Here is an 18,596-nt window from a genome sequence, read left to right on the forward strand (position 1 = left end):
CAGCACTAATATATTTATTATTCACATCAGTCCCTGTATTCAAGCAGCTTATAATCCTAAGGTCCCTAATTCACATTCATACATATACTAAGGCCAATTTAAACAGGAGCCAATTACCAGCATGTCTTTGGAGTGTGGGAAAAAAATGGAGTACCTGGGGGAAACCCTCGCAAGCACAGGGAAAATATGCAAACTCCAGGCAGCTGGTGCCATGTTTGGGACTGCCTGCATGTTCTACCTGTGCTTGCTTAGGTTTCCTCTGGATACTCTGGTTTACTCCCACAACCAAAGACATGCTGGTAGGTTGATTGGCTTATACTGTACCAAAAAGTTGCACAAGTAAGGTATTATACAAAGTGTGTCCAAGATGGCCGCCTTACCATATGCCCCAGCAGCAGATAAAGTGCTTTGAACCCCAAGGGTGAGAAGTGCTTAGAAATATAAATTAATGATTTTTTTTTTTTGAGCAACTGAAAATCTTAGGCACTGGTTGACAAGCATCAATTGCAGATGAAAACCATACTTTTATTGAGGCTTGAATTTTATTGCTTAGCCTGTTTTATGTTTCAATTGGATATTTTGCCTTCTCTGCATTTCAGGTTCTTTTTTTTTCTCACCTGGTTCATCCAAATGTAAACTGTTTTCTTTTATTTTGGCTTATCCTTAGCTGCACACATTTACCTGCTGTATGCATCTGCCAAAAGGACTTAAAGTACCACAATGCAGTAATTCAATACACATTGTGAGCCATTATTTGGGAAAGACGTCGAAAGCGGGCATGTTTTTTCTCTTCGTCAGCAAAAAAGCTATTAACATTTTTTTAGAAAGAGTTTTATAATACTATGCAGTTGGAAAAGAAGACCTTATGTTTGTTTATTGTTAGAACATGGTAATTAGTTTGTGTAGCAGAGAAGGCACTACCTCTGACTTAGCCAGGGAAGTTGTACTAAACATTACCGTGTAGTGTACATTTATGAACTAGACTGCATATCCCCATAAAGAAGGAGTTGGCATACAGTAGTTCACTAATTAGATAAAAAAAATGTATGTGATCTTTCGGGGTTAGGAATGATTCAATAATATAATACAAAATAGGCCCAAGTGCCACAGTTTTGAATACTTATTTCCAGTGTCTAAGCACAGTTCAGTGTCCATAGCTCCTGCCTTAATGCATAGTTCATCTGTAGGGTTGCAGTTATAATGTAAATATAAAGCCTCACTGAATTACATTTAGTTTGCTAAAGCATTGCGTAAGCAATTACCATTTAAAGCTAAACTCCAGCCATGCCTTCAGTCTTGCACAGTTGTAGAGGTTCCTCTTACTTTGAGAAGCTCACAGTGTGCATGAGCAGCTGCATCAAGTTGGATAGAGGCTGCCTTGTTTCCTGGCTGGAGGACGTTCATTATCTAGTCCAGTGGTCTCCAAACTGTGGCCCTTTGCTTGCCTTTATCTGGCCCTTGGGGCACTATTCCTTCCACTAATACAAGACATATTTTCCTCCCACTGACCCCAACAATGGGGCTCTTTTCCACTCACTGACCCCAACAATGAAGCACTTTTCCTCCCACTGACACCAACAATGGGGCACTATTTCTCCCACTGATATCAACACTTGGCAATATTCCTCCTACCAATACCAATGATGGGGAACTATTTCTTCTCCCACTGATTACAGGTGCTATGTCATTTTCTTATTCCAACTGACAACCAAGCCTGTACATTTCTTACACTGGTGCATTTTCTACTCCCAGTGGCCATGAAGGACAGTAATCTAGCCCTTTGTTTAGAAGGTTTGGAGGCCTGTGATCTAGTCCATGCTTTAGCCTGATTGTGGCGTTTCACTTCTTTCAATCATGGAGGCTCAACATCACATGTGAGCGTTACATCAGGGTCTGCATGCTTTTTCAGTCTGCCTAGAAATCACACCCTGACTGATGGCAGCCCATTCTTTCATAACAAATGCTTGGAGTTTGTCAGAATTTGTGGGGGTTTTTTTGTTCACCCGCCTCTTGAGGATTGACCATAAGTTCTCAATGGGATGAAGGTCTGGGGAGTTTCCTGGCCATGGACCCAAAATGTCCATGTTTTGTTCCCCAAGCCACTTAGTTATCACTTTAGCCTTATGGCAACGTGCTCCATCATGTTGGAAAAGGCATTGTTCTTCACCAAACTGTTCTTGGATGGTTAGGAGAAGTTGCTCTCAGGGGATGTTTTTGTACCATTCTTTAGCAATGTGTTCTTAAGCAAAATTGTGAGTGAGCTCCCTTCTCTTAGAAGCACCCCCACACATGAATGGTCTCAGGATGCTTTACTGTTGGCATGACACAGGACTGATGGTAGCGCTCACCTTTTCTTCTCGGGACAAGGTTTTCCCGGGTGCCCCAAACAATCAGAAAGGGGACTCATCAGAGAAAATTTCTTTACCCCTATACTTAGCAGTCCAATCCTTGTACCTTTTGCAGAATATCAGTCTGTTCCTGATGTTTTTCCCGGAGAGAAGTGGCTTCTTTGCTGCGCTTCTTGACACCAGGCCATCCTCCAAAAGACTTCTCCTCACTGTGTATGCAGATGCACTCACACCTGCCTGCTGCCATTCCTGAGCAAGCTCTGCACTGGTGGTGCCCCAATCCCACAGCTGAATCAACTGTAGTAGACGGTCCTAACACTTGCTGGACTTTCTTGGGCGCCCTGAAGCCTTTTTCACAAATGCAGTGGAAATGTTTTTTATTGGATGAAGTTCATTTTCATGGCAAAGAGGGACTTTGCCATTAATTGCAATTCGTCTGATCACATTTCATAACATTCTGGAGTATATGCAAATTGCCATTATAAAAATTGAGGCAGCAGACTTTGTGAAAATTGATATTTGTGTCATTCTCAAAACTTTTGGCCATGGCTATAAAATCTAAAGGTCTCCTGCAGTCTCTTTGCGCTCACTTTATGGCAATTCTCAAGGTGGGTTTCCAAATGGTGACAACAGTGGACCATGCCTGAATAGTGTGTGCTGAAATAGCCACTTGTAGTCTCCATTGGAAGCCTCTGAGACAACACAGAAGAACACCTGGGAGATTGTTGTCACTCCATAACAAGAAATACTTAAGCAAGGACCTTCACGGTAGGATTATCAAGCAAATTGCAGATTAAAAAATTCAGACAAAAACAATTTTTTTTGTACATTTGCTGCAGAGTTCCCTAAATCACATTTTTCATTCAGCCTGCACTCTTCTGTCAGCAGGGCCGGATTTCCCTTTAGGCACTGTAGGCATGTGCCTGCAGGCACCCTTCCTAGAGGGGCGCTCTTCTGTATGAGTTTTCTTTTTCTTTTACTTTTTAATCCTTTCACTGGCCGGTCTGTATGTTGTATAGACCTGGACCTGACATTTTGAAGCGGGGGGGGGGGGGTGTCTGGTGGCTGCAGCCTCTGGGATTGTGTGTAAAACTGATAGGCAGACAGACTCCTGCCTGTCGGGTGGAAGCGTTCAGGTGGCTGCGCTGCCGCCCAATTTTTTCCACATACCCCCTGGTACCGGCGCCCCCCTCCCCTTGCACCCTGCCCCGGGGTATTTTGGGCCCCACTTGCCCATCTGCAAGCCCAGGACCAACACCGCGGGTGCTGGCAGGTGGAGGGGAGGGAGGAAAATGGACACACGTACGCTTCTTGCTGTGACCCAAAAAGCGATGCGTGTGACGTCACTTCTGGGTCATGTATTGCATACATTCAGTGGAACCCAGAGGAGACATGCAGGGTCTTTTAGACTCTGTGTGTCTCATTAAAGAGAACCTATTACCTAAAAATCATCACATAGGGGACTTTTTGTCCCCTATGTGATGAAAAAAAAGTGAATAAAATCAAATTTATTTTTTTTTGCAAATAAATAAAGTTACACCCAAACACATAAAATCCTCCCTCAAAAAAATGTTAAGGCCTCCACCCCTTACATATATGAACGTAAACGCACATGTCAGGGCGCCTACACGTGAAAATGTTGATTGCTATACATGTTACATATCGATGCGCACGCCGCAGTGAGAGCAATAATTTTAGCACCACACCTCCTCCGTAACACTAAACTGATGACCTATAGGGGTGTTTGAAGCATCACTTAGGGTACTGAAGTATGTCGCCATTTCACGGACGCACACAAGTTTAAGGTTTGACAGGCTGAGTATGTATTTATTTGATGCAACCTCGTCTTTTATAGTTCACCAAAAATGTGGGTTTATTGTGTTTGTTTGTCCTAAAATTCACTTTAGTGTGTTTTTACTGTCATTTTGTGTTTCCTAGACCTTTGCGGTAATTTATTAGGGAAAAAAAGTCAGTCTTACTATCTTTTTTTTGGGGAGGGGATGCTTTAGGATTTTCTGCCTATAGGCTCCTGAGATGTAAATCCAACCCTCTCTGTCAGCGTCAGATTCCTGAGATTCCCAGTTCTCACTGTACACTAATCACAGTAGGTCACTTTCATTCAGAAAAAGCCTTGCATTCTTTTCTATGAATGCAAGGGTTCTATGAGTGGAGGAGGGGAGATTGTGACGTTCATCCACACCTCCTCGAATCACAGAATGCCTTGCATTCATAGAAAAGAATGCAAAGCTTTCTTTGAATAGAGGATGGAATACAGCGAGAGACTCACTACGATCAGTGTACTACAGCTGGAGCTGGAGATCACAGCGTCAACAGTAGAGTGCGGGCTGAATAACACTAATGCCCCGTACACACGGTCGGACATTGATCGAACATTACGACAACAAAATCCATGGATTTTTTCCGACGGATGTTGGCTCAAACTTGTCTTGCATACACATGGTCGCACAAAGTTGTCGGAAAATCCGATCATTCTGAACGCGGTGACATAAAACACGTACGTCGGGACTATAAACGGGGCAGTAGCCAATAGCTTTCGTCTCTTAATTTATTCTGAGCATGCGTGGCACTTTGTGCGTCGGATTTGTGTACACATGATCAGAATTTAACCGATCGGATTTCGTTGTCGGAAAATTTTATATCCTGCTCTCAAACTTTGTGTGTCAGAAATTCCGATGGAAAAAGTCTGATGGAGCCCACACACGGTCGGAATTTCTGACAACGCAATCCGATCGCACTTTTTCCATCGGAAAATCCGACCGTGTGCACAGGGCATAAGAGAAATAAAGCAGTATTAAACCCAAAAACAAAACATGATTATATTGTATCTTAGCAGTTCTTGGATGTGTTGGCTGCATTAGTTTCCTTTATTTTCCTTTTAATTCTACCATTTGATCCAGTGAGTAAAGCTAGCTATAGAAAGTTTTTTTTTTTTCGTTTGTTTTTTTTTCGCTCCTGTTTAATGGGCAGCACTGCCCCATGAATGCAACCTATTCTAGTGAATGGTGCCTTGCCATAACTGTCTCTCATCCATCTTCAATTCATGTGGTTGCAGCATAGTGGTGCAGATTTTTAGGGGTTAAAACAGGCAGTGAGGAGGCAACATAACACCCTCTGGAAAGCGATCCACTGTGGTTTGGTCTTCAGATGGCTAACGCTAAAACATATTAAAAATGAGCTTTGAACTGTATTTATTATATGTCAAAAGAGAAGTTTGGAAATTGGAGAAAAAAAAACCTTCATATTTACCTAGTTTCGATGTTGTATCTGTCCCCCAATTGCCTCTAACACTGAGAACTGAGCGACTACTCAATTCTTGCTCTTCAGTAAGCTGTCAGTCGTCGTCTCTCTGCACCCTCCAGTGCTCACCAGGCCGTGGAGGGGTGGGAGTGTCTGGTTCAGTCTGCCATTAGCTTGTTGAGAGGTTGAGCCAGCTGATGGTCAAAGGATCTGGGTGGATCCTGATATTAAAGTCAAGATCACTCTGTAGTCTGGACCGGCTGGATGACGTCAGCTGACAGTGGACTTTAGCTGAAAACTGGTCACAGAAGTGCAGAATGAAACCAACCTGCCTGTTCGCAGTCTTCTGTAGAATCTACACTGAGCTGCACTTGCACAGCAGCACAGTCTACATTCTTGCACAGTGCAAGTGTGCTGAGATGACTGCACTCCTGCACATGCGTGGGAGTGACATTGTCCCACATCGGCCAATCAAGATGTCGCCCAGAAGAACCCAGGAAGAAAATGCCAGCCAGGGAGCTTGCAGGCGGTGGACCATTGAAGCAAAGCTATGCATTTTCAGTTCTGCTTTAACCACTTAAGCTCCGGAAGGTCCCCCCCCTTCCTGACCAGGCCATTTTTTGGAATACTGCACTCCTGTGACCCACAAGAGAAAAAGGGCCCAAAGAGCTTCGGCCCTACTTCTCTTTTAACCGCTTAAGGACCACCCCATGTACATATACTGCAGCAGGGCGGCCTTTAAGCTCAAAATCGCATACCTGTACGTGATTTTTTTCATCGGCCCTGAGGCGCACTTGCCGCCGGAGCCCCACTCCCGCTGTGATTGGACACAGCGGGAGCCAATCAGCGGGCCCGGCAGACCCGATGTCTGCTGGAAACCCGCCGATCTAGTGCAGTATCGCAAAAAATGGCCTGGTCAGGAAGAGGGGGGGGGGAAACCTTCCGGAGCTGAAGTGGTTAAAGCAGAACTGAAAAAGTATACCTTTGCTTCAATGGACCAACGCCTCCAAGCTCCCTGGCTGGTGTTTTTTTCCTGGGTTCTCCTGAGCGCCATCTTGATTGGCCGATGCGGGATGATGACATGGGAAGAGACAGGGAAGGGGTTAACTTCAGGGGCGATCAAAGGGTTGAATGTGTTCCCTAGGAGGGCTTTCTTACTGTGTGGGGGAGATGGTTTAACTGTAGGAAGACAGAGATCTGTGTTCCTGTTTAGCAGAAACACAAAATCTCTGTCTTCCTTATTAACAGAACAGCGATCTGCATTGTTTACATAGGCAGACCACTGTTCAGCCTCTCTCGGAGTGATCGCCGGGTTTCCAGCAGACCTCGTGTCTGCCGGACCCGCTGATTGGCTCCCGGCTGTGTCCAATCACAGCAGGAGCGGGGCTCCGGCGGCACGTGCGCTTTAGAGCCGATGAAAAAAATCACTTGCACTTAAAGGCCGCCCTGCTGCAGTATATGTACATAGGATGGTCCTTAAGCTGTTAAAAGAGAAGTGCAGTATCGCAAAAAATGGCCTGGTCAGGAAGGGGGTTGAACCTTCCAGAGCTTAAGTGGTTAAAGCAGAACTGAAAATGCATACCTTTGCTTCAATGGCCCAACGCCTGCAAGCTCCCTGGCTGACATTTTCTTCCTGGGTTCTCCTGGGCGCCATCTCGATTGGCTGATGCAGGATGATGTCACTCCCACGCATGTAGGGGAGTGCAGTCATCTCAGCACACAGGCGCTGTGCCAGAATGTAGACTGTGCTGAGCAAGTGCAGCTCAGTGTAGATTCTACAGAAGACTGCGAACAGGCAGGTTGTTTTTTTTTTATCGCAGAAGAGATGTTGCTTTTCTCTTCTGCAATAAAGAGCCTGCCTGCTCTCAGTTTGTTTTAATATAAGACTTTAGTTCCACTTTAAAGCGCATATGAGAGTTTAGTAATTGGGTTCACCTAGACTTTAAACATGCTTATTGAATTGCAAGTTGTTCCAGCTATAGATTTTTCATTTGAAGCTCAGGTTAGCGTATATCACGCAGTATGAGTTAACAAACGTATTGAGAGTGTCTCCCGTCAGTAGAAAAAAAAAAGAGCCATGAACCTGCCAGAGAGGACAGTGAGCTCTAGCTGTGCCATTCCAGACTGACATTATTAGCGTACAGTACAGGGGCAGCGGCTGGAATGTCTGCCATGTGTGTCTGCATTCCTCTACGTTATCATGACACACTCGCCTAATTGTACAGCTTCAAGCTGACAATGAAATTAGTGTCATGTAGCAGAAAAACAACAGCTTTAGCCTTGCACTGCACCTGTTTACAGCATCAAGACATAATTCAGACCAGGCATGATGTCTGCCTCTGTCACTGCAGCTGTCCAGTTGCCATAGGAACAGCAGTATATTTATTAAGCCCAAGTCATTGTAAACTCCATAGCTAAGGTATATAAAAGAGTGGGATGTAATGCCATGTCTGGTTAGAGATAATTATTGCACAGGACCACAAACAGCAGTGACTTTGACAGATAAACTCGCTCCGCTTAGCTGGATAATCATTTGACAAAGGTTAGTGTCTCGCAGTGGGTGGAACCACAGTATGTAAATCTGCAGGCAGCAAAAATGTACGCTATGAATAATTGTGAGCGTAAACCGCCTTGGACTAATAGGCAGCCTGGACATCATATGTGAACCGCTAAACACAGGGCGAGGACCGCGTCAGCCTTTCTCTTTAACCTTTGTATTCAAGCATATTTTGTGTGTAGACATATTTTTAGAGTACGCCACTGCAGTGCAAAAAAAAAAAAAAAAAACAAAACAGCCTACTATAACGGGATTATTATGATGAAGGGCATGATTTAGGCAGTCTGCACAATACAAAGAAAAATGAATCAGCTCCTACACACCGATTCAGAATATTTTCCTTAATCTTCGGCTTTGTGAAGCAACAATATTTATTTCAAAAAGGCATCTGTGTGTCCTTTGTTTTTTAGATGATTGCCAGTGGGGGTGATGAATGAAAATGTGAACAAAGGAGAATAAGAAAGATTTACATAATTAGGTTTCAAAATGAAGGATGCCCACCTTTCATTTTAAAACCCACAGATGATATGTTGGTGCCAGTAAGTCAATATTAATATATAACTAGGCATCAACATTTCTCCTGTAGCCTTAATGCCTAACTGGTTGGGAATAATCTTCGACAGGACCAACTAGAGTTGCCACCTCATCCCTTTAAACCCGAACACCTTTAAATTACACAGGTTCTGGGCCTAATTAAATGCAGATAAGGCACCATGTGAGTTTAATTACCACCTTAATCAGCCATAGAATCTGTAATTAATATGTGTTCGGGTTTAAAGGGATGTGGTGGCAACCATAGCGCCAACCCATAAGTACAAAATGATGTTGGGCTCCTGGGGTGCTTCTTTAGGGCTCATTTACACTTGCTTCAGCTTCAACACACATTAACAGCTACTTGCTTCAAAACAAGGCTTCGGACAGGCTTTGTTAAAGCTCTCTGAATGACAGTCAAAGCCCCATGTCACTAAATAAAATGGTTATCTTACAGTCCTGTTTACACCTTGCTTTTGCTTTGCTTTGGCTTCGCTTCAAAAATTATACCCCATGTAGCTTTAGTGGTGCTTCAAAGCGTCTTCAAAGAATCCATAGAAGTCTATGGCAAAGCTCGCTTGAAGCCCCACAAAGCCTCATTGAAGCCCCACGAAGCCTCACTGAAGCCCCACCACAGCCCCACCAAAGGCTCATCAAAGCCCCATCAAAGCTCCGCCAAAGCCTCATCGAAACCCCACTGAAGCCTCATCGAAGCACCAAGCAAAAGCAAGGTGTAAACAGGACTGTAAGCTAACCATTTTATTTAGTGACAGGAGCTTTGACTGGCGTTCAAAGAGCTTTAACAAAGCGTGTCCAAAGCCATGTTTTGAAGCAAGTGTAAACTAGCCCTTATTCTCTCAAGTATATTGGGTTGGCCTCTACTGGTTGGACAAAGTCAAGGCTTTTATTGATGTATAAACTAGTGATATGAACACATTATAACACTGGGTCTGTCTGGTCTGTCTCTTGAAGAAGTGGTTCCACACAGGGAGGTTGATTTATTAAAGGCAAATATACTATGCACTGCATGTGCAGTTGCACTAGATCTGAAGGAAAGCTCTAAAATGAGGGGAAACTCTACTGATTTCTATCATCCAATCATTTGCAAGCAAAAATGCAATTTTTTTAAAAACTTTCCTTGCATGTTCCCCTCAGATCTAGAGCAACTGCATTTCCTGTGCACAGACTATTTTCCTTTAGCAAATCAACAATGTGTCCAGACTGCATAAATTCTGCCTCCATATGTTCTGCCTCCATAAGTTCTGCCTATAATATACACATGGAAGGTAATTATGTCTATATTTGATAGTTGACCAAACAGTTGTTTGACTGACAATATAAATGTACGTAGATGCTTGAGGGACAGGATTTTTTTTGGAAGCAATTTGTTATTTGTACCTCAATATTGATGTACTACTCAATAAGAATGACCATTTTTTTTTAACTCAATAAACTTTTTATTAAGGTTTTTACAGATACACACAAAAAGTCATAAGAATGTAATAATAACATAACTAAGTTTACATACAATTCAGAGTGAGAGGAACAATTAAAGCGTTATCCCAACACACGAATACAAAATTCACATTCACCCTTCACTCTTTAAAATGTTGTTGGGGTCAGTTGGGTGGAAGGGCGCCTTCCCCATCCCCTCTCATCAACAGCAATACCCCCAACCAAAATATCAACGATAACCCTGCTTATGCACCACCTTTCTTAACCCCCCCCCACTCCCCCCCCCTCCCCCAAATCCCTATAAAAGTATATTACTTATGTAGCGCTGGTAGATTTTCAATCTACTGCTTATAGGTAAATTTAGTGGGTTATATGTTTATACATAGTCAGATTTGCCTCTGTTCCAGCTTGGCTGAGTTGCATGTAGTTTCACATTGTGCCTGTGGGTGTCGTTGTCACCATGGGTCGGTGTTGGAAAGGCAACACGTTGAAGTGTATGAGTGCTCCTCTGTCCCGGAGATAACTCGGTGGAGGTGGTCCGCCGAGTTGCATTCTGGGAGAGGGTATTTATGGAACAGACGCCATGTTTTAGGGTTCGTTTTCGTTCCACCTGCTGGCCCTCCTGGCTGACAGGTATGTGCTAAGAGTACTACCTCGTGGTCCCCCGACCGGGAGGCCCACGTCGCTGCAGCGTGTGGGTGGGCCCAGAAGTCTTTCTGGGGCCTACCACAGCGGCAAAGGAATGGTCCTGGGCTGTCTGTCCTACGGGAAAAAGCTGGACAACTGAGAAGATCCCAGGGGAGGACCCGTCATGGAAGGATCATGCAGAGTGCTGGTCTGGAGAGGGGCCTGGTGACTCAGTTGGAGGACGCATCCTAAAGTAATCCTACCGCATAGTACTGCCGGGTCGGCCTAAAGGTTCTAGTGCTGTGTTTGCTATTCATTGTAAACCATTACATCCTGTGGCAGAGGATCGTACAGGTTTTGTTCCAATCAAGTCTGTGGCAGAGACTTTTGTTCGTGCTGCGTACTGGCTGCTAGGCAAGTGAGAGAGGCCTATCCAGGCGGGCAAAGATTCAACTCTAAAAGGAGAGTACATTCATCTACAAGCTTTCAATTCCTAATACTACACTAAGAAAAGGTATTTGAACTTCCCTGCAACTCTTCTTCTACCTCTTTCCTGCTACTTTCTTCAATTTACGTTTATTAAAGCATTGGAAAAGATACTTAAGTGTCCGGTGCCTACACTGTTTGATATTAAACTCAACGGGACCCTAGACCCGGTTCTGGTGAAATAGAGGTAACGAAGGTGACGGTAACAGCCCGCTTTAAACCAGCAGCTCCACCGAGAGTTATTGCTACACCTATCTTGTCCACACACGTGTATACTTACATTGTATGACCATTTTTAAGAGTATACTTACCTTATACTATTGTAGTACCATAAAAAGTCCCTTTACATCAAGTCTTTGGGTTATATATTAGTCTGTGCTAGCAGAATGAAAAATAAACCCTAGTAGGGATGAGTGAAACTGAGAGAAAGTGAGAATTTTCAAATCCTCAAAAATATGCAAAGATTCAAAAGATTTTGCTATTTGCCAAAAACATTGGCATCAACAGGGAAAGGGTGAAAAAGATTAGAAATTACAAAAATGGACTTTATAGGCACACATGTTTAAATAAAAGTTGTTTAAATTTTAATTGGATAAAGTTAAAATGCTTGTGTACAACACAAAACGAATATAACCATTGTAAAAATGATGACATATAACATTTGACCCTGAGGACTCATATAACACCTCCAATTGTAGTGTTTAATTCTAGAGAGAAATAGGTATAAATAAATATAACCAGTAGCACTATCCACAAGAAATAAAGTGCATGGAGTGGTTGAGTCACAGTCGAGGGTCACAAGAAGATTTTTGCTCTACACGTTGCGCGCACAATTGCGCTTCTTCAGGAGCTTACAGATCTAATAAATGTGTAAAAAATATCCAATGAGTATATATATATATATATATATATATATATATATATATATATATATATATATATATATATATATATCACGCTATCCAGTACAAGAAACAATGTAAACAGAAGAATTCTCATCTTGATGGGATCTAGCCAAGGAGGAAGCCCAAGTCTGGTGACCACCGGGAGAAAAAGAGGAGCAAAAGAGGAGCAAAAACCTCCTATGGGCACACAGCTATATGTAGACATGGATGGAGAGGTATTCCCTGCAAAAACTATACGAGATTTTAACACAATATTCATATCAATAGATACTCACATATTATGTAGATTTGTAAGATCATAGGTTGTGGGGGTCATATGTGAATCAATTCAAACAGATAATCCCCACTAATTGAAATAATGATAAAATTCAATAAAAAAAAAAAAAGAAAAGCGAGAAGAACAAATAATAAATGATAGTAAAAATATTTATATATTTTGGCAATAACCATTTAAAACAGGGAAGGGGTGTTTTATGTGCAATAGGTTTTAAGTGGTACCTTAGGGTTAATGAAGCTTATTTCAACTATCCTGGGCCTGTTTTTGTGTCAGAAAATGGTTCTTCATTTTCCACTTTATCTTAAATTGTTTTAACGAAGAGAAAAAAAAAAGACAGTGAAAATATGGCATAAAAACATTACAGCAAAAGTAGCTCATTAAACAAAATTAATGCCCCGTACACATGATCGGAAATTCTGCCAGCAAAAGTCCGATGAGAGCTTTTTGTCTGAAAATGTGATCGTGTGTATGCTCCTTTGGACTTTTGCTGGCGGAATTTCGGCCAGCAAAAGATTGAGCGCATGTTCTCAATTTTTCGGTCAGAAAAAGTTCCGATCGGAAATTCCGATCATCTGTACACATTCCTACGCATGCTCAGAAACAATTCATCGCATGCTCGGAAGCATTGAACTTAATTTTCTCGGCTCGTGGTAGTGTTGTACATCACCGCGTTCTTGACGGTCAAAAGTTCAGTGAACTTTTGTGTGATCATGTGTATGCAAGCCAAGCTTGAGCGGAATTCCGTCGGAAAAAACTTGGATGGATGGAAAATCCACTCGTGTGTACGGGGCATAAGAGTTTCTGCTTTGGCCAAATGCTTGTCTCCCTCCAACCCACCTCACTTAAAAAAAAAAAATTAAATTAAAAAGGTTGTTATTACCTTGAAGTACCCAATCAGATCTCAAGTTTCATTCTTCAGTTGTTATTTTCCATTGCAGGATTAAAGCATATAAAACGCTAACAATTTATTTTTATTTGATCCCTTTTGGTCTGCTAAATGTAATATCAAATGCATTTTATTATTTCTGTTCAACAGGTGCAAAAACAATAGCTGTACATCCAGCCAGAAATCTCGTGAGCTTATAACTTCCTGTGTCCTCTGATCTGGACTGTTATTAGTTAGCATTTTCCCCTGCTATCTTAGTGGACTACTCCCCCCTCCCATTATGAGGAGAAGAGGGAGGTTTTATGTAGTCCTAACACACCCCCTGTCCTAATGTGACAATGCTGCTCAGTACGGTTGTCACTCAGCAAGTGAGTTATTGGTAGGATTATAGGGGTAAAATAAATGAAAAACCACGTAAGAAAAAAAATAAAATAAATTGGACTACTGGTCTTGCCCCTCCTCCAACATTTTAGACTTGACCAGGCCTGTCTTTCTTTCTTATTGCCTTTTCCTATGCTTTTTCTTTATGCAACCCAGTTTCCTTTGCATACCTGGATGTGAAGCACTAAAATTTGCAGTGTGATTTTTTCCCTTGGGAATTTCTCTGGTTTTTGAGTGTATTGTTTGTTTTCCTATTGTTTTTGTGTCTTGTGTTGTATGCAATATTGTACGTTGTATCAGTGCAGTGGATGACTTACTGGATGACCAGATGTTAACCTGTTGTTACTTACTGACTACATTATATACGCTTGGTCATACTTGAATTGGCCAACTACCTTTTTTTGCAACATAGATGCATGCTGTCCTTATGCACGTTAGTAAACTCGAGGAGTTTTGTACAATACATATTCTTTGTTAATGAGATTATTTACATTTTTTTGTACTGTAAGATCTCAACAAATATCTGATTATATATAAAAAAGAAAACTAATATAGCTATCAAATCTAAGGACCAGTAAGTTGCAATATTATCATTTTTTGTTCTTTGGTTTAAATATACCATAAGCCTGATTATCTTATTTTGGGACACATTTATAAAACAATATATATAATATTTTAATAAAAAAAGCATAGCAGAGAGTGATCATATGGGCTGGAAAGTAGATTTCTAGGAGCATTCTGTACCCACTCCGTATACAGAATTCCTCCAGTTATGTTTACAAAGAAGATACATTTGATTTTTTTTTTGTCAGTTTTATAAAACCATAACTGGATGAGCACTGACATGTAATGAGTATTTATGATAAAATGAAATTACAAAATTGATTAACAAATATATGTAACAAACACATATCCATTTTTTAACAAAGGTGGAACTACCTTTAAGGGACTATCTCTGCCCAGTTATCAGTTAAATATTTTCCTGACAGATGAAAGTTAAAGTATCAATTCGTCAATTCTTCAAGTATCAAAGTATCAATTCCTCTAGGTACACTTGCACACAGTCTTTGAAGGAACTTAGCAGGCAGGTTGTTCCAAACATCAGATGGCTGTGGATGTAGGCTGCCTCAAATCCTTCTGTCTCTTCATGCATAGTTGAGTTGCTTAGTCATGTTTCCATGTCCCATGCATGAAAACATAGGAACTAGGGTGCAGAAGGCTGCGGGGGCTCTGGACTGATGAATCACATTTAGAAATATTTGGCTGAAGCAGGAGGTAGTTTGTTCGTGAAGGGCTGGTGAACGCTACAATAATGAGTGTCTCCAGGTGACAGTGAAGCATGGTGGAGGTTCCTTGCAAGTTTGAGATTGCATTTCTGCAAATGGAGTTGGGAAACCAGTCAGCATCAATGGTGTCCTTAATGCTGAGAAATACAGGCAGATACTTACCCATCATGCCATATCATCAAGGAGATGTGTGATTGGCCCCAAATTTATTCTGCAGCAGGACAATGGCCCTACACATACAGCCAATGTCATTAAGAATTATCTTCAGCATAAAGAAGAACAAGGAGTCCTGGAAGTGATGGTTTGTCCCCCACAGAGCCCTGATCTCAACACAATGGAGTCTGTCTGGGATTACATGAAGATACAGAAGGATTTGAGACAGCCTACATCCGCAGAAGATATGCTATTAGTTCTCCAAGATGTTTGGCTCTGCAGCTTATGCATGTATTTGCAAATGTGTGCATACTAAACCCCTGTTTTTAACGCAAACTATTAGACAGGATAATTTGGTTGTTTGCAGGCATTTGGTGAGTTGAGCTGGGATTTTTCTTTGGTTTTGTTTGATATGTATTGTCCTTCTATGTGCTCCTTGCTGCAAAGGCCAGTTATAGGTGGGGGCAGTGGTCATTCATTTGTTTGTAAGATGTTTAGAACAACCTACCTGCCGAGTTTCTTCAAAAACTGTGTGCAAGTGTACCTAGAAGAATTGAAGCTGTTTTGAAGGCAAAGGGTGGTTGCACCAAATATTGGTTTGATTTTGATTTCTGTTCTGTTCATTTACTTTCCTTTTGTTAATTGCTAAACAATAAACTATTAACACTTCTATTTCTGAAAGCATTCTTGATTTACAGCATTTATTTAACACTTACCTAAAACTTTTGCACAGTACTGTACGCACACACGTGGATTTAACTGGATGAACTTTTTCCAGCCTTATCAACTATGTAACTTCACTGATGTATGGTCCGTGTTAATCAAAATATGCCAGCCTCTAGGTAAACACTCCAGACATCCTCTGTAATAATCATGGTGAGCATTTGTGTGCATTCAGGATGTGGACTTCAGCTTTTTCAAACATCTTTTAGCAACCTATTATGCATGGATGATATCCAAGAAAGCCTCAGTTTAGTCAGAAAGCAGGTCTTGAAAAGATGGCTGGTAACCCATGATCATGACTTCCACTTCGTGACAACTCCTCTAAATGTGGATGAAAGAACAGACTAAAGAAAGCTAGCTAGAATTGTGAAAACAATGAGCCACTAGCATGCAGAGGTGAATGCGGAGGTACATCTCTAGAGCACACTCAGTTCGCAGAAGTGTCATACAATGTGACAACGAATTTCCCTTCTGTGACATTTTATTTAGAATGCCCCCAAGACACATATGGAATAAGTATATATAAACCCAATTACTAAATTACATATAAGCTAAATATTATTGTAATTTCAAGAGCTGTTTTCAATATTTTTGGATCTGGAACTTTCATTAAAATAATACCTGTTCCCCCTGCCATGAAGGGCCTTATTTAGTCACTTATTGTGGGGTTACAATACTATATTTCCTGTCTTCCAGTTTTGCTGTTGCAATGTCACCCCATAACTTCTGATGAAGACTACAAGCGTCAGTTTCAACACACATTATGCCAGCATGGTCCACTGTTGTTGCCATTAGGAATCCCACCCAGAGAAATGCCATGCACCATTGCTGGATTGAGGTTATGTAGACAGTGAATAGCTACAAAAAGGCTTCAGGATATCAGCAGTACTGAAATGCAACAAAGAATAAAAACAAGGCAAAACAATTATTTTACTAACAAAAAACAATGGCTATTGTTTTATGATACATAGTACTTGTATCACTTGTGTCACTTTTCTATGATCTATGTTTCTTTTCTTTGGAAAGTGCACATTGTGTTAGAAATCTTGTTTCCTCTTCCAGCAGTGGGTGTGGAGTCTGAACATATACCTTGTGAGCACTGATTGGAGGAAAGGCAGCCCCCACTCCGCAGAGGAAAGAAGAAACTTGCGGAGCTGCAGTCTGAGTAGACAAGTTCTCTGCTTATCTATCTCTAAATTCCCTCCCCAACACAAATTTCCAGCTGCTTTTATCTCATGTGTCTGAGAGTTTGTCTAAAGTTATCATGCTGACAACAGAGGAACAAAGCAGCAGAAAGACTCGGGAGAGAGCTTCGGAGAGAAATAAGTAAACACTACAGATATATATGTGCCCAGGATTTCATGAATGGGGTTTACAACCACTTTAAGGTTAACATCTAAGTTATCTCTTGATAGCAACAGTACCCAGAAAGTCAGCCAAGGCAGCTTACATGTATACCGCTCACAAAAAACAGGGTTTTTATCCATATTGCGGGTTTTTTTTACAAATCTCAATCTTTCTAATGGATGATGAACACATAACATAAATGTCTGATTCAAATCCTAACGCATGTGCTTTGCTACCTGTTGCAGTACCTATGAGATCAGCGCTGTTGTGACCAGGTACATAGCACTGCAGCATTTTAAGATGAATTGCAGGTATGGATATTATATGCATAGCTACATTGGTCCATAGTTACAATGGTCGGCATGAGCACCATTCTGAGAATGCTCTGCATTTCCTGAATGAATGCAAAGCATTCTCTGAATGGCGCTATTCCAAGAGGATGACCTCCTGTGTTCAGAATGCAGCAAGGCTGTTGCTTAGCATGATATCTGGAAGCAAGTGGAGATTACTGGAGTAGTAGTGTCTACTTCAGTGATTTCCAGCTTCCAGGGGGATCAACCAGGTGTTGTATATGCATTGTATATTAGTCCAAATTGGACCAATGTAACTATGTATAAAATATCTATATGTAGCGCCCTGCTCCTGTTGACCAGGCGCTCGCAGGTAAATTTAGTTTTTGGCTGAGCTGTAAACAGCTTAGATTGAATGAATACAGTTTACTGGATCTGTTCTGGAATTGATTTGGTTGTACAGTTCCCACTGTTGCCAGTAGGTGTCACTGGTACCATGGGACAGTGTGCGAATAACAACCTAGTGAAACTTTTATGAATATTCTTCTTTCGGAAACAGCTAAGTGGGAGGTTCCTGCCACTGTGCATTCTGGGAGAGAGTATGTATGGGCCAGATGCCATGTGCTGAGGGAAGTTCTGACCTCGTGGCCCTCCGGGCTGGAGGCTACGTTACTGCAGCTGTGCAAGTAGGCCCAGAAGCCTGTCTGGGGCCTACTACCGCAGAGGTGGTCCTTAGGCTGTCTTGCCTGCTAGGAAGAAGCCGAGCCAAGCTGAGGAAACCCAGGGGAGGACCCTTGCTGGAGAGAGCCAGGATGAAGGCTGGTCTCTCAGAAGGGCCTGGTAACTTACTTGGAGGACGCGCCTATCTCTAACCTACCGCACAGTACTGCTGGGTCGGCTTAAAGGTTCTGATACTGTGTTGCTGTTCATCTAATATTAAATCCTGTGGCAGAGGATTGTTCATCTAATACTACGTCCTGTGGCAGAGGATTGTACAACCATTTTGTTCTTCTCAAGTCTGTGGCAAAGACTTTTCATCCGTGCGCCATTCAGTGAGAGAGACCTATCCGGGTGTGCAAAGATCCT

Source organism: Aquarana catesbeiana, linkage group LG02 (assembly GCF_042186555.1).
Source record: "Aquarana catesbeiana isolate 2022-GZ linkage group LG02, ASM4218655v1, whole genome shotgun sequence".
Taxonomy (NCBI): Eukaryota; Metazoa; Chordata; class Amphibia; order Anura; family Ranidae; genus Aquarana; species Aquarana catesbeiana.